Here is a 17827-nt window from a genome sequence, read left to right as displayed (position 1 = left end):
GTTTTGTGATGCATGTTGATCTTATGATCATGACTCTTGTTATTGCCGTCATGCTTTTTCGGAATGTGGTGATGATTTTGATTAACAATAAGAGTGAGCATGTGAACTATGTGTCAAATAATAATGTGCAAAGGGTTGATAATCAAAGGGTTCATGGAATAGGAATTACCAAAACTAAGGTAATTTTGACAACTATAACCAAGGTGTTGTTTATAGGAACCAAGGGAACCAAGGTTCTCGTGGTAACTATAACAATCAAGGTTATAGTAGCCAAAATCAAAACCAAAATTATGGTAATCAAAACAAAAGTTATGGAAATCATAACCAAGGTAGTGGCAACCATAATCAAGGTTATGGTCACAATAAAAATAGGGGTAATTGGAACAATCAAGGTAGGGAAATTTTCAAAATAATTCTCTAAGGGGTCCTACACCCGGATTTGTTCCAAAGACTCAAGGAGAAAATTCCTATTCACAACCTTCTTCTTCTATGACTAATTTAGAGGAAATAATTGAAAATCAAACCAAGTTGTTGAACAAATACATGGCCGTTAGTGACAAGAAATTTAATGAGATGATGACCCATATCAAAATGATCGAAAACCAAATTTCTCAACTTTCTAATGCTATGAAAGACCAAGAAAGCCCTTCTTCTTTACCTTCCCAAGGCCTAGATCCTAAGAAACCCGTGAATGCTATTGTTACAAGGAGTGGTAAGGTTCTTGAGGAGAGATTTCCTAGGAAGAGTGAAGATAAGGAGGTCCCCAAGGAAGCTTTGGTTGAGAATGAGGGAAATAGGGCATCTTTGGATGAGGTTGTGGTTGAGACACTTAAAGAGGTGAGAGTACAGAATGAAATTGTGAAACCCAAGCTCCCCTACCCCTAAAAATTCATGAGACAAAAATTGGATGAGCAATTTGGGAAATTTATTTATATGCTCAAACAACTTCACCTTTCTCTACCTTTCACCGATGTGATCAACAAAATGCCTAACTATGCCAAATTCCTTAAAGACATTTTGAGTTGGAAAAGGACGTGTGAGGTTGTTGAGACCATCAACTTGACCGAGAATTGTAGTGCAATCATCATGAACAAAATGCCACCGAAGTTGAAAGACCCCGGAAACTTCTCTATCCCTGGTGCAATTAACAAGATGCAAATTGATAATGCCCTATGTTACATAGGAGCTAGTGTAAGCCTAATGCCATATTCGGTTTATAAAAGACTTGATCTAGGGGAACTCTTACCTTCCAACATTACCTTGCATCTAGCCGATAGGTCAATTAAGTTTCCAAAAGGTAAAGAGGAAGATGTTCCATCGAGGGTTGGCAAGTTTATGTTTCCGGTGGATTTTGTTGTACTTGAAATGGATGAAGATGCTACCATTCCTATCATTTTAAGTAGACCCCTTCTTGCTACCTCGGGTGCTATGATAGATGTCATGAGTGTAAAGATTTCGCTTAAGGTAGGAGATGAGGTCATTGAATTCGATTTGAATGAAAGCATTAAATATCCATGTTCTTCTCTAGAAAATTGCATGATGATTGACTCTCTTGATCATGTTGTGTCTTCCATGCATGAACACTTGATCACCTCTAATGATGCTCTTGAGAATGTTTTGTTGAACAAAGATAAGTTAGGAGCACCGTGTAAGGAGATGTCATTGTATGAGGAATTTCTTAATGGAAGCATGGAGGAAGTGGATGAGCAACTGTGCTTGAAGATCTCAAGCCAAGAAGATTTGCAAGTGGCCCCGACAAAAGAAGGTAAAGGTGTGCCTATGGTAGAGCTCAAACCTCTACCATCACACCTTAGGTATGAATTCTTAGGCCCAAATTCCACTTAACCCGTAATTGTTAGTGCATCCTTGAGTGAAAGCCAAGCTCAAGCGTTATGTTGAGTCTTGAGAAAGCACCAAGGTGCTTTGGGCTATACTATTAATGATCGTAAGGGTATAAGCCGCGCTTTTTGTACACACCACATAACGCTTGAGGAAGGCACCCTTCCTTCTATTAAACGACAAAGAAAGCTACATCCCCAAATGGGAGAGTTGGTGAAAAAAGAGATCACCAAGCTTTTAGATGCGGGAATCATATTGCCCATATCAAGCTCTAGGTGGGTCTCTCCCATTCATGTCGTTCATAAGAAGGGGGTATGACTGTAGTCAAGAATGAGAGAAGTGAGCTCATTTCGACTAGGACGGTCATTGGTTGGAGAATGTGTATAGACTATAGACGTCTAAATACATCAACCAAGAAGGATCGCTTTCCCCTTCCATTCATTGATCAAATGATTGAGAGACTAACTAGGCACAATGTCTATTGTTTCCTTGATGGATATTAGGGATTTTTCTAAATCCCAATCCACCCCGACGATCAAGAGAAGACAACATTCACATGCCCTTATGGGACATTTGCTTATAAAAGAATGCCTTTTGGCCTTTGTAATGCCCCCGCAACTTTCCAAAGGTGCATGATGAGTATTTTTGGAGATATGTTGGAGGAAGAAATGGAGGTGTTTATTGATGACTTTCCGTAGGTGGGGTTTCATTTGAAGAGTGCCTTTTGAATCTTGAGAAATGTTTAGCAATGTGTGTGAAGGTTAATCTTGTCTTGGATTGGGAGAAGTGCCACTTCATGGTGGAGGAAGGAATAGTGATTGGACACAAAATCTCTCCAAAAAGGATAGAGGTGGATATAGACAAGATCGAGGTTATTTAGAAGCTTTCACCTCCGGTGAATGTCAAGGGAGTGAGATCATTCTTGGGACATGTGGGCTTCTATAGAAGATTCATCAAGGATTTCTTACTCATTGCCAAGCCCCTTAATGTTCTTCTTCAAAAATATGTTGAATTTGTGTTTGATGAAAAATGCTTGGAGGCATTTAATAGGTTGAAGATGGCTCTAATCTCTACCCCATTGTTCAAGCCCCAACATGGGATCTACCCTGTGAATTGATGTGTGATGCTAGTGATTGGGCAATTGGAGGTGTTTTGGGACAACGTGTGCACAAGAAGCTTTATGTGATTTACTATATGTCCAAGACACTAAATGGGCTCAAAAGAACTACACAACAACAAAAAAGGAATTTTTGGCCATTGTTCACTTTTTTGAAAAATTCCATTGTTATTTGTTGGGTTTCAAGACTATTGTCTTCACGGATCATGTGGCTTTCAAGTATCTCTTTGCCAAGAAGGAGTCCAAGCCAAGGTGGTTTCGTTGGATGCTTGAACTACAAACTTTTAAAATAGAGATTAGGGAAAAGAAGGGTGCGGAAAATGTTGTGGCGGACCATCTTTCTCGCCTTGAGGGTGATCAAATTCATGATGATGGTTCACCAATTAAAGATAGAATGCTTGATGATTTCTTGTATGCCATTAAGGTAAAGGAGCTCCCATGGTATGCCGATATGGTAAATTTTCTAGCATGTGGGGAGTTTCCACCTTCTTTCTCTAAAAGCCAACGAAAGAAACTCAAGAGGGAGGCAAGACATTAGTTGTGGGATGATCCCATCTTGTATAAACGAGGGGTTGATGGCTTGCTTAGGAGTTGTGTTTCGAATGAAGAGGTTCCTAGTGTTCTAAAGATGTGCCACTGGGATCCTAGTGGTGGCCTTATGGGTGTTTCCAAAATCGCTACTAAGGTTCTTCAAAGTGGTTTATGGTGGCCACATCTCATCAAGGATTCATGGGGCTTTGTCAAGTCACATGATCGATGTCAAAGAGTTGGGAATATCTCCAAGCGGAATGAGATGCCTCAACAACCTAATCTTAAGTTGGAGGTGTTCGATGTATGGGGGATTGACTTCATGGGACCATTCCCATCTTCATATGGAAATCAATACATACTTGCGGCAGTGGACTATTGTAGACACCTAAAAATGTCTCCCCAAAACCAAACCCGATGATAAACAACCTTTCACCGCCACTGTTGGTCGGGTTCAGTATTTAATCCTAAGAGTGCTTAAAAAATCGTATTTTATTAAATTCATATTTTTGAAAATTCCATGGACTAGTCTTGATGTTTATTTTATTTTTTGCCCAAACCTTTTGTTTATTTTTATTTAATTATTTTCTTATTTTAGTCCAAAAAATAATAAGTCAGAAAAGGCCCGAAATTATCAATCGGCACTTAAAATACCGAATGAAAATAGGGTTAAAAATGTATTTAAACGGAAAAGTGGGCTGGGAATTCCCGCGCCACGATAGACAGCCACCGTGTCACAGGATTCCTTCCCGTCTGACGGTGGGATTTCCCATGACACGGGAAGTCTGCGGTAACACGGGACATTTCGTGTCTTTTCCGCGTAAACCCTTAACACGTTTTCTTTCCCGTTTTCTGAAAATTTCCCGCGTCACACTAAAAATGTACCGTGTCACGGGAAAGTCTGTCGTCTGACGGTTGGACTTCCCGTGTCACGTTACAGATTTCCGTGTCGCGGGATACTTTTTTAGGGTTTTTTTCATTTTAGGGTTCCGTGTGCTCCCTCAGCACATTTTCTCTATAAATACCCCCTCATTTCTGATGTACGGGGTATCGATTAACTCTCTAGTTTATTTTTTCTCTCTTCTATGCTTTAGCCTAAACACTAGCCTACCCCTTTTCACTTCAAAATTCCTTCTTCAAGTACTCAAAGGAGTCCATACTTTACTCGTGGTTCTGTCCTTAAGCCAAGGCGTGAAAGGTAGAACTGTTTGAGGGTTTGGCCCCAAATCAACTCTACTTTATTTAATTTAATTTAATTGTTGTCCTATTATTATTTCCTTGAAGTTACTAACTCGTTTATTATTTTGTAGTTGCAAACAAACAGAATCAAAGTAAGAATTATGTTCCTTTTATTTCTATTATTTTTCTAACGATTTTATATTGTTGGAATTGTGGTTAAATTGTTTCCAATATTGATGTTATTCTATTGTTATTATTGATCACCATGTTGCATGTTAAAGGGAATATGTAATTGAAAATCACGCCTAATAAGATAATTTGGACAACCGGTTTAGGATCCTTTTTAATCTTGTTATTAATTGAAGTGATCACCAATATTTTAGAATAATGTGTGTATTAATATTTAACCAATTTAGCTAAATAATAGTTTGGAGCGAAGTGAATATTTACTTTGTATGCCTTTGAGATCACAGGAATGCTTTTTAATATAAGAATCGAGTATAGGCCAATACGGGCGAATGTAACTCCATGACTCACTTCGTTCCATCATCCCTGATCCTCCTATAGTGGTTCCGAACCATATGTAGTTAGTAATCTCATGGATTATGAATGGGTGTAACCTTCACGGGTCAATCGTTGTTTCCTATCGTTGTCCCTTATCGTGGTTGCCTTTTATGATCCGTGAACGGTTTACAAGTTCCTTAAAAACTTGTTGGCGGCTCCCTACTTTATTTATCCCTAATCATATATGTCAATTCCCACTTCCTATGAGTGCCAAGCATATTCACCACATGGTTTAACGTAGGCGCGCTTCAAACGACGCCTACAATTTGGCGACTCCACTGGGGAGGATTCTTGATTATTTATCGATTTGAGTGATCGGTATTTAATTAAGATGAGTGGATGAGACTTGAAAGATTCTTGAAAAAATATTCATGTGATTAATTTGGCATTTCTGCATCTGCATAGACGTTTTAACGTCGCATTCAGGTCTGTCCCGTACGAAAAATTTGATAACTTGGTTGTGCACGAAGGAAAACAGGGCACCATTCAGATCTTCTGACTGTCGTGCCACGGAAAAATCTGTCGTGTAACGGTACAGTGCACCGTCTGATGGTGCACAGTATCGTGGCACGGGAATGTTTGCCGTGTCACGACAGTCCTAAAATCAGTCCGGTGGCTTATTTTCTCTTAGCGCAGTCAACTTCCTTCGATTTTTCTGAAAAAACGTATGTGTTCTACATGCGTCTTAGCCCTGGGGAATTTAAGCTCTATTGACCCAAAAACGCTCATGGAAATAAGGGTTCATCCGAGTTATTAAATCAACCCAAACCATGGAGTCGAGTTCGATTTCATCACGAACTCGCGGAGTGGCCCGTTGGCATACACCCTCAAGGGAGGCTGCCTTGATAACGCGTCCAAACTCTTAACCATGGTACCCTTTTGACACCCAAAGCTTGACTAATAGTTGAACATAGATCTTGACTTTAGGTTGCAAACTTTTTTTTACATCATCGTGCCTAAATGCTATGTGGTTGTTTGGTCCTAACCTTCATGTGTTTACTCTTTTGTTTAACCCATGACCGAGGGTTTTTATTCTCACATAGTAATTACTACGGACCTAAAATCGGTTAAAATCTGGAAAAATCACAAAACTGACCTGGAACTGCGCACCGTTTCATGGCATGTTCTGCCGCGCCACGGTGAACAATGACGTGACACGGGGCTTTCAACAGTCATCACCGTGACACGGTGCCCAGGAAAAGTGTCCGGTCAGTCCTTTTTCGATTTTTGTGCGTACGTATGTGGATGCTGTGTCCAGTTTGGAGTCATGTCTAGCTATACGGTCAAAACACACGTCCACAACCTCAATCATTCACATATCGTGTTCACACACTTTTTTCTTTAAGTCGTGCACTACTTTTTGACCATATTTTAGGGAGGTCTTGTTTTTGTGTCATTTTTTTCGGAGTAAGTCGGATGGTATCCTACCATATTTAAAAAAAAAATACACAAGTAGAATTTCAAAATTGTAGATTTTTAATAAAAAAAATTCTTTTTTTCTTTTTTTTTAAATCCGGATGGGTTAAGGTTAAGTTTGGTCATTAAAGATGTGTTTGTTTCGGTGTCACAACACTTGGTCAAGAAGCAGGGGTAGATTGTTACGGTTCGAGTCAATACCTCAACAACCTCAACAAGACAATTGAAAAGTTGTCTAACATGATGCAGACACTCACCACTAGAGTCAGCACGGTAGAACAAGACAATCAAAATAATGTCACTACCGCTGCAATGGACAAGATTAAGGAACAGATGAGCAAGATTTCCGAAGAATTCACTTATGTGGAACAGCCTGTCACCTCTTCGTCCATAAAGGACAAGCTTCCTGAGAAGTTTTCCACTGCTGACATTCCCAAATTCAAGCCTACTGATAATCCGCTTTTCCATTTGAAGGCTTTTTCAGCAACTATGGCTCTTAAGGGAGTAGATGTGACACTCTTCCCTACGGTGTTCCCTCTTTCCTTTGAGCATTCCTGTCAACAGTGGTTCTATTCTTTGGAATCCAAACATGTCGCGTCCTGGGAGGATGTTGCTCCAGGTATAACATTCTAGCCAAGACTTCTGAACGTGAACTCTCCATTCTCAAACAGAAAGAGAATGAAGGCTTCACCACTTACTTAAGCAGGTGGAGGGAAACAGCTGCGCTCCAGGTGGATCCCCCCAAGGAGAAAGAAATGGTTCGCTTGTTCATTACCAATCTGATTAATAAGTACAAGCAACACTTAAAGTTTCTGCCTCTGAGTACCTTTGAAGCTGTATACGATATTGGAATCAATATCGAGGACAAACTAATGAAGACTGTTGGTAGCAACAATAATAATAGCACTTGGAAAAACAAGAAGAACAACACTCCTTATTCTTCGTCTTCTAAGCCCAATAATGCTACCAATAATATCAATATCAATGATGTGCTGGCCCTTAATGCTCCTCCTCAAAGATTCCAAAGGTAAAGGAGGGTTTACACGCCTTTGGGAATGATTTATGATGCTGCTTATGACCGTTTGCATGGTCTAGGACTGATTATGCTAATCGGACCATTTCTAGAAACTCGACTAGAGAATAGGACCGCTAGCTATGACCCCAATGCTTATTAAAAGTTTCATCAAAGCAAGGGTCATAATACTGAGAAGTGTTGGAGGTTGAAGGATGCAATCCAAGACCTAATTGATGCTAATCAACTTCCTGTCCCCCAGGGGGCAAGAAGCCTAACATTCAAACAGGTCCTCTTTCTGATGCTTTGGCTATCATGGGAGATGAAGTCTCCTTTGATCCGTCAATACTCATTCAACCTGTGAATGAACCTCTGTCGGAAGTTGTATTTGTCTTGAGTTCTGAAGAAGTGAATGGAATTTGGGATAGTGACGATGAAGACGTCTATCTCAAGGATATAGCCTGTTCATCTCTTGGCACAAGTGAAGATGTTTGGGTGGACTTTGAGGTCAAGGTTCTCACCATAAGTGGACAGTTGCAACAACCTAATCCACCTCCACCTCCACCTCCACCACAATCACATCCGATAGTTGATCCCATCGACCTTGTGAACAGCGATGTGGTCAAACAATTGCAAGAGACCAAGGTGGAGATGAATGTATGGAAGATTTTGGCCACCTCCCATGAGCATCGAAAGGCTGTGATGAATGCTCTAGTTAAAATAGGATTTGATGATGACATGAATCCTCAAGGACTGGTCAAATTTCTCACTACTGAATTGCCAAGTACTAGCAATCTGATTTCGTTTTTTGACAAGGATCTGCCCCCGGAAGGGGACCAACATAATAAGGCTTTACACCTCACTGTGGTGTGTAGGCACATGAATGTTCCTATGAGCCTGGTTGATAATGGCTCTGCAATCAATGTGTGACCACTCCGTACTGCAAAGAGGTTGGGCATAAAGAATGAAGAACTAACTCCCTCCACTCAAGGGATTCGCGCTTATGATAATACTCGCTATCAAGCCGTGGGTACTATCATACTGAACATAACTACTGGGGCCATTGAACGTCGTACTAAATTTCAGGTGGTGGACATTAAGGCCTCTTTCAATCTGTTGTTAGGACGCCCTTGGCTTCATGACCTAAAGGCGATTCCATCATCGCTGCACTAGAAAGTGAAAGCCATAGTTAGAGGGTTTCTAATTCTTATTGATGCTTCTCCTATGCGCATTCAAGTTATCAACACTCCTATCGTTCATGTCGAACATGATGAAGAAGATGAAATCTTTGGGGGTTTTCACTAGATGATGTTCTCGTGATTGAAGAGGAGGAAAAGTGCCATCTCGACTTCGATCCCTATTCAAACACCAATATCAATTCCATTCAGAAGAAGCAAGGTCATTTCCCTGGAATGACCCTTGGATTGAAGAAGAAAATGGCTGAATCTTAGGGCCATCCTGGTGCACTCAAGAAGGATACTTTTGGCTTGGGATTCAAGCCAACAAAAGAAGATGTGAAACAAGCTTTATTGAAGATGAAGGCTCGCAATAATGCTCGAATCACGAAGACGGAAATGGCCATGATCCATATCCGTTCACCCTCAATGGCAAGTACATCAAAGAAGGGGAACACTTCCCATGCTATGAATTCCCTATGCCATTCGTCCACGATGGGATCCGTGAACCAGGATTCGAGATGTTCCACGATTGTGACTTTGTTGATGAAGACGAAGAGCTCTTCACAACCGATAAGCCAGCAAGCCCGAGTTCTAATGATCTAGGCATCAACTTGCTTTTTGGAATGAAAAAGAATGAGTCATAGCCCATCTACAATGATAACTCCGAACTCGTTCAAGCTGTCGTAGCAAACAAGGATTTTGACCCCTCCGAGTTAATCGTCCAAGCTGACAATATTTCAAGGGGATGGCACAAGACATTGAGGATCACTATGCCAAGTGGAGAGAAATTGGAAAAACTGTTGGCGAAGGTCCTATATTTGATGAGTCTGAGTCGTCTGGGTCCGAGTCCGAGTCTGAGTCTAAGTCTGTAGACGAGTCCTTAGAGTCTGAGGCCGACCCTCTTTCTGCTATAGAGTTCAACCCTGTGGCTCTTGTTGAGTCCTCTCTTTCTAGTCCAAATAATTCCGGTGAGGTCGCAGCCGACCTTGCCCCTCTTGATGTATTAGCCAATGAATTCAATAAAATAAGTACCTTTGCTTACGATGCGTGTCATTCCCCTAGCCTTGATCAATATTTTTTTGCTAATGATAAAAATGACAAAGAAAAAATAAAAGCAATGGAAGAATACGAAAATAAAACAGCAGTTATCGAAGATACAAAAACAGTTAACATTTCCAATGATACGACTGTTAAAGAAGTAAAAATTGGATTAACACTAAGTCAAGATGAACGCAAAGAGCTAATTAACTTGCTTGTGAATTTGTTGTTGTATTTGCTTGGTCATACCAAGATATGCCAAGAATTGACAGGGATATAGCTCAGCATACGATACCACTCATTCCAAGTATGAAGCCTGTCAAACAAAAGATGCGCCGTATGAAACCAGATGTGGCTCTCAAAATCAAGGAAGAAATCAGGAACCAGTTGGCCGCAGGTTTCATCAGAGTATCCAAATATGCAGAATGGATAGCAAATGTGGTTCTAGTTCCTAAAAAAGGATGGAAGGGTCAAAATGTGTGTTGATTACAGGGATCTCAATAAAGCAAGCCCAAAAGATGGGTTCCCTCTACCTCACATTGACATTTTGGTCGATAACACAGCAAACCAGGCACTCCTATCATTCATGAACGGTTAAGCCGGATATAATCGGGTATTGATGGCCGAAAAAGATATGGAGAAAACCTCATTCATCACGCAATGGGGTACATATTGATATACGGTAATGCCATTCGGGTTGAAAAACGCGGGTGCCACCTATCAAAGAGCAGCTACAGAATTGTTACATGACATGATGCACAAAGAGGTGGAGGTCTATGTCAATGATATGATCGTTAAGTCTAAAGATTGCCCAGGCCATATTATTGCACTTCGCAAGTTCTTTGAAAGACTCTGCAAGTACAACATGAGATTAAATCCAGCAAAATGTGCTTTCGGAGTCACATCAGGAAAATTACTTGGATACGTGATCAGTTCGCGAGGGATTGAAATAGATCCTACAAAAGTAAAAGCGATCATGACCATGCCACCGCCAAAAAATGAGAAGGAGATTCGAGGTTTCATTGGAAGGTTGCAGTATATAAGTAGGTTCATATCAAAGCTCACAGCGATATGTGAACCTATATTCAAGAATCTCAAGAAAAATGTCCCAGTCACATGGGATGACGATTGCCAAAAAGCTTTCGACAAAATCAAAGAGTACTTGGAAAACCTACCCGTGCTAGCGCCAGCAATACCTGACTTTCCTCTTCGACTGTACCTTACGGTCACGAGAGAAACAATGGGGGAAATGCTAGCACAAGAGATCGAAAACAAGGAGAATGCAATCTACTACTTGAGTAAGAAGCTTCAAGGATATGAGACACGATACACACCACTTGAAAAGTTATGTCTCGCACTTGTGTGGGCCGCACAGAAACTAAGACATTACATGCTCACTCATACGGTGCATGTCGTGTCCAAGATGGATCCTCTCAAATACTTGTTCAAAAAAGCGACACTCAATGGCAGATTATAATGGTGGATAGTCAATCTTGCTCTGTTTGACTTGAGATTTGTACCACAAAAAGCCATCAAAGGTTCTGCAGTTTCCGATTTCTTAGCAGACCTTTCCACTAGAAGAAGTTGAGAAAGAAGAAGATAAGTACGATTTCCCTGACGAAGATTTACTCATGACCGAAGATGATAGTTGGACGCCCTATTTCGATGGAGCTTCAAACCAAAAAGGATGTGGTGTGGGAGTCTTGCTTGTATCACCCAATGAAGAGCACATCCCATTCCATGAAGCTCGACTTTGATGTCACCAACAATGCCGCAGAGTACGAGGCCTGTATCTTGGGGTTAGAAACAGTTGTCGCCTTGGGAATTAAGAAGCTTATAATCTACGGTGATTCTTAACTAATCATTAACCAAATCTCCAAGAGATGGAAAGTGAGAAGTGAAGTCTCGCTACGTATCAAGCTCATTTAGAAACTCTCACGGAGCAACTAGATGAAGTGGAATATACGTATTTGCCGAGAGAAGAAAACCAATTCGCCGACGCACTAGCTAAATTAGCATCAATGGTGTGAATTCCAACTGATACAATCAGAATGTCACTGACCATAGAAAGAAGATATGAGCTGGCTTATGTTCACGCACTCGACGATGAACAAGAACCACAAGAAGAAGATGAAGAGCCATGGTATACAAATATCCTTAATTAGTTGACAAGAGGAGAATACCCTCCTAATACTGATAAAGGGGCACGCCGTGCTTTGAGGCTCCTGGCCTCACAGTATGTGCTCGTCAGGGGAGAACTCCACAAGAGAACTGCAATGGGAAGAAATCACTTATGCATAGCCAAGAAAGAAGCCCATAAAACCATGGAAAATCTTTATGCTGGTATATGTGGAACGCACATGAATGCAAAGATGTTAGTCCAAATGATTCAACGACAAGTTTACTATTGGACTACTATGGAGAGAGATTGTCACGAATACGTCAAGAAATGTATGAAGTGTCAAGTCTACGCAAATTTACAGCATGTTCCACCTTCGCTTCTCTACACATATACTTCTCCATGGCCTTTCTCCACTTGGGGCATCGACATCATTGGAAAAATAACACCACCAAGACAAGGGGGGCATGAATTCATTCTCGTAGCAATCGACTATTTCACCAAATGGATCGAAGCCGCCACATATGCTAAGCTGACGGCGAAACACGTAGCTTAATTCATTGAGAAAAATATTGTCTGCCGCTATGGGGTACCACATGAGATGATCAGCGATAATGGAACGCATTTCCAAGCCAAATGCGCGGAACTATTACAGAAATATCATATCAATCATCACAGATTATCACCTTACAGACCACAAACAATGGTGCGGTTGAATCGGCCAACAAAAATGTGAAAATTATCATCGAAAAGATGACAAAAAATTACAAGGATTGGCCAAGTAAGCTACATTTCGCCTTTTGGGGATATCGAACCTCTGTTCATACATCAACGGGGGCTACTACTTTCTCTCTAGTTTATATAGTTGAAGCTGTACAACCAATAGAACTCGAAATCCCTTCTCTTCGAATCGCATTGGAAAGCCAATTAGATGTAGTCGACTGGATTAGAGCAAGATATGATGAACTAGTCTTAGTTGATGAAAAACGCTTGGCAGCTTTGCATCATGTCCAAACCTACCAACAGCGTATGGCGCGACATTTTAATAAAAAAGTCAAGACTAGGAACATCAAAGAGGGTGACCTGGTGCTTAAGGCACTTCGTAAAAATGTGTTAGATCCAAGAGGAAAATTCAAACTGAATTGGTCAGGCCCGTACATTGTTACAACCATCTTGTCTGGCAGAGCGGCACAATTGGTAGACATGGACGGTAACGGGTTCCACAATTTAACCAACTTGGATCAACTCAAGAAATTATATGCCTAGTCGCATGGGTTTATGATCCAATAGAGATATTTTGGCCTGATTCCTTTAAGGATATGTAGGCAACCCCTCCAGGGAGCCCGACCACTTTAAAAAATAAAAACCCTCCCTCCGTCGATCGAATATACGCGTCAGTTCAGCACTGCGTCACGATAAAAAAAAAAAAAAAGAAAAAAAGGGGCTTTCTGCCGCGTCACGGGACATTCCACCGTGTCACGGTACAGTCCACCGTGGCGCGGTGGACCTGAGTGCAAAAAAAAAAAAAAAAAAGGGAATTGCCGTGACGCGGGAATTTGTAACGTGTCACGGGATTTTTCACCGTGACACGGTGGAATTTCAGGTTTTCCGATTTTTTTTAGTGACGCATTTGTTGCGAATTCATTGTTTTTTCGAGGTTTTTATTTTCGTTCTTCCATTGCGTCCGACTCCTTGACTCAGATAAATAAATAATAAATAAAAGTCATTGTAATTTTTTATTTAAGGCAGAAATAAATATGCTATTATTATTGAAATAAATGTGACTACAATTATTGGCATCATATGCCTTATTTTAAATAAAAATTATAAATCATAAAAAGCAACGAAATATTGATCCAATCTCTCTTCACTTTAGGAACATCCTTCTCTTGGTCAATTATGTAGGCCTTCACCATTAATGTTTCTTTTAAAGCCCGAACCGTCACACCCCTAGTCGAACTTTCACCCCTTTCACCTTTCTTGAAATTTTTCGGTTGTTTCTCTCTATAGACCATCTTCTCTTTACCCTTCCCTTTCACATAACTCTTCCTTTTCGGCATTATAGGAGTCTTAAACTCAATCCCTTGTGTTCTTGGACCTAGACGATCTTTAGGAGGTGCTTTCTTATTTCCAAGACGACTCTTCACATCAGACTTGCGTGATCCGAATCGTTCCTTCCTACTTCTAGGGTTCAACCATGCCTTGTATGCACTAGATAAAGGAGGAGGAGCTTGGTCACTTGCTAAAACGGTCCAGAAAGGTCTTCCAATCCAGTAAGTCTCGTACTTTTGAACGTTACTTTCATGCAACGATACTTCACGAGGACTATCGTTATAGCTTGGAACTACTTGTTTAAGTCCATAATGTCGCATCAGTCGAGAAGGACAATAAAAGGTCAGATTTGAGATACTAGGAACATGGCAATATGGAGTATCATTCGTGCCAACCATCCTAGTAAGCCTCCACCAAGGCACCACCCAACGAATGGAAAATTCCCTCTTTGCAAAGAAATTTTTCCAGTATTTATACATGTTCACAGAGTAATTCTTCTTCCTACGGACTAAATCGTTGGGGCCATACTTTTCAACATCGTCAGGGGCTTCAAAAATTTCTAAACGTTCCATCAACCAAATCTGCAAAAAAAAAAAAAAAAAATGCAGATTCCCGTGACACAGCAGATCTCACCGTGTCACGGCAGACAACCACCGTGACACGGTGCCTGTTTTGTGTCACGGGGGCTAATCGGAACTTATTTTTACCTGCAGCAGTACTAAAGAGCCCTTCCTGATGGCTTTCCAGTCACCTTTTTCTTCGTCAAGGCCACGAAATGTTTCTCCAAGGCACGTAGGCATAGGAGATCTCCCAGATTCGACATGTTCAAGCATAGACGCTAGACAAGCATGTCCTACCCTATCGTTTGCAAATAAAAGCTTGCTAAACATGAAAAAAATATATGCCCTTCTACGATATACATGATAAGGCTCAGAGATAGGGAGATTAAAATATAAACTTGCAAGTGTTTCTAAGTCTACCTTATTACCACATACAATTCTATTTAAATCTAGATCTGTTAGATTTAGATGACGTTCAAAATCTTGGTAATAATATTCACGCAGAGTAGGCATGGCAATAAGATTTATAGCAGGAAATCCAAAGATTGCAACGAATTCCTCCGGTAGGGGACAAATTTCATCGTAATCAAATTTAAAACAATGTGTTTCTGGACTCCAATAATCTAATGCTGCCCTAAGAAAATCATGTTCAATAGCTACATGTCACAGGGCTAGCAAACCCCTTGACATGAAATAATTCTAACTCTCTTTTGTCAACATTGGTCAAAGAATAAGACCAGTCGCGCAATGTATTATCAAAATCGTGAGACATGATTATTGAAATATGAAATTCTAATTATTTTGTGTTTTGTAATTATGCATATCATGAATATATTGGTCCTATTTTATAGAAAAAGTGCTCGAAACTGCTCAGAAATTATCTTTTCATACGCGTAAACCACACCGCTTCAGAATACGCGTACTGTGACACGAGAAATCCCACCGTTTCACGGGAACTTTTGCCGTGACACGGCAGGTTTTGCCGTGACACGCTGTATAGTGTCGTGTCACGGCACCCCACGCGTTTTCATTTTTCATCTTTTCCCATATCCATCCAGATTTTTTTTAGTATTTTATCTTCACCGTTTATTTTTCAGTTTTCTGAACCTTCCATTACTCCACTTACGTTTTTTGTCGCGTCATTAATAAATACACGATCACACACAATGAGTCTCAAGCAAACACTAACACACACTAATAAATACATAAACTGTGAATAATGTACAAAATGAGTCATGATAAATAAACAACGTCAAGTGTCATCATAGTATGTACAAATAAAAACCCTCGGTCAAAAGTCTCTAAAACCAGAATCAGTATCATCTCCACCGTGTGAATACGGGAACGGTGAGCCAAAGTGTCCCGCCATCATCCGAGTACGGGGAGTAGTGTCCCTACTAGTCCTTGTGACTCCAGCAGTAGTCAAACTCAAGGCAGGACCCGTCCAACCGGCAAATGATGTAGACTGACTCAAAGACACGGGAATCGTTGGTGAAGGCATCGTCCCATACATCGAAACTGAGAACAAGCCTAACACCGGTGGAGGAATCCTAGACGATGGAGCTAAAAATAAACCAGGATCCACGGGAGACAAAACAGACCCAAACTCAGGCTGTGAAGGCTGTGAAAACGACTGTCGCTGCCCCTGACTCTGACCCGGAAAGTGCTGGGAAGACTGAGGCTGCTGCCACTGAGCCTCCTGAAACGGCTGAGTAATCTGAGGCTCTCACTGAGAATGAGAACGCTGGTGAATCTCATGAGATCGTCTACCATGACCAAGCTCCTCCTCGTCCAAGCCTCTGTGCCTTGAGCGCGAGCGGGACCTCCGTTGCTCCTGAAAGATACAAAATCAAAAGGTGTCAACAATGCAAAATAAAACAAATGGTAGAAGTGAAAATAAATGAATGATACCTCAAGAACATCGCTAGAACTGCTCCGACAACTCGCACCACGCCGAAGCTTGATGATGCAGTACTTCAGGGCGTTAACCATCTTCATGAATCCCATCATCTCCAGGCGGTTAGGCTGAGGATAAAACAAAGAAAAATCAGTAACAAGCGGCGAAAAAAGGATGAATAATGCATCAAAAAAACTTACCGGCTCAAAGACCTCGGGCAGAGACTGATGCGCCTGTCTATAACCCTCTGGCGCGTCAGCAATATGGTCCTCGGTAATACCAATCGGCCCCGAGTAGCGGACAGGCTGAGGCGGAATCTCAATCCTCCCCACAGGGGGAACAGTCGTTTGAAAATATGATCGAATAATCAAGTTATTCGACTATTTAAACAGAGACTAGTAACAAAGATCCTCAAAAGAAATCATACCTTAGGAAGACAGGGTGGAGGAGCCAGAGAGGGAAGCAAGTCCTGCGCATAATCACCCTCCATGTGCACAAGCTCCTTCAAAGGAAAAGTGTAGCGCTCTCCCTGTTTATCAACTCCCTAATCAAACGCGAGTCCAGCATCGACTCTGGTGGAGATGAAGGCACCACAAAGCAATCGCCGCTATGCTGACGAACGATACGCTCCCCCAAATACCAGACAAAGCGTCCGGTACCAACCAAAATGGTGCGGTGCGCTAAAAGACGCAAGGCCTCAGGAAGATCAGTCATCTTGGCCTAAGGACGATACTGGACATCAATGGAAACCTGAAAACCATAAAAAGTTGGCATGAAACACTAAAAACAACGTTAAAAGGAAAATAACAGGCAACAAAACTAATTCTTACGCCAACAGAAGAGGTGCCACGGCGTAGCAGCCCACGCAGCGCAGGGACAGACTCCACCCGAGACTCTCCTCGATCACGGCAGCTGGCCCCGACAGGGAAATCATAAACCGCTCCACGACGCCGGCGAGGAGCCAAGCTTGGGAAGTACTCGTAGAACCATAGCTGCAATGAAAAGTTATCTTTGAGCACATGAGTCGAACAAATTAAAGTGAAACAAGAAGAGGAAAAGATCATCACCTCTACGACTCTCCACAGACCATAGACAGTGATGGGAGACTCGTCGTTCAGCTGCCGAAAGCCATGATGTAGCGATAAGAGAAGGTCGGCGTATCCGAGGCTGGCCCAGCTATAGGATCCTATCTCATGGAGCCTGACCAAAGAAGGGAGGTAGCAAAGGAGTACGCGTGAACTCCCATCAGGAGAAAGAGTAATAGAGATCAGAATCAGAGTGAAGATCCGCACTCGCTGCTCAGCCGATGTCTCCACCATGTCGAAGCC

Source organism: Chenopodium quinoa, unplaced genomic scaffold (assembly GCF_001683475.1).
Source record: "Chenopodium quinoa cultivar QQ74 unplaced genomic scaffold, ASM168347v1, whole genome shotgun sequence".
NCBI classification, from domain to species: domain Eukaryota; kingdom Viridiplantae; phylum Streptophyta; class Magnoliopsida; order Caryophyllales; family Amaranthaceae; genus Chenopodium; species Chenopodium quinoa.
The sequence above is the reverse complement of the archived record's forward strand: the minus strand, read 5'-3'. Positions refer to the sequence as shown.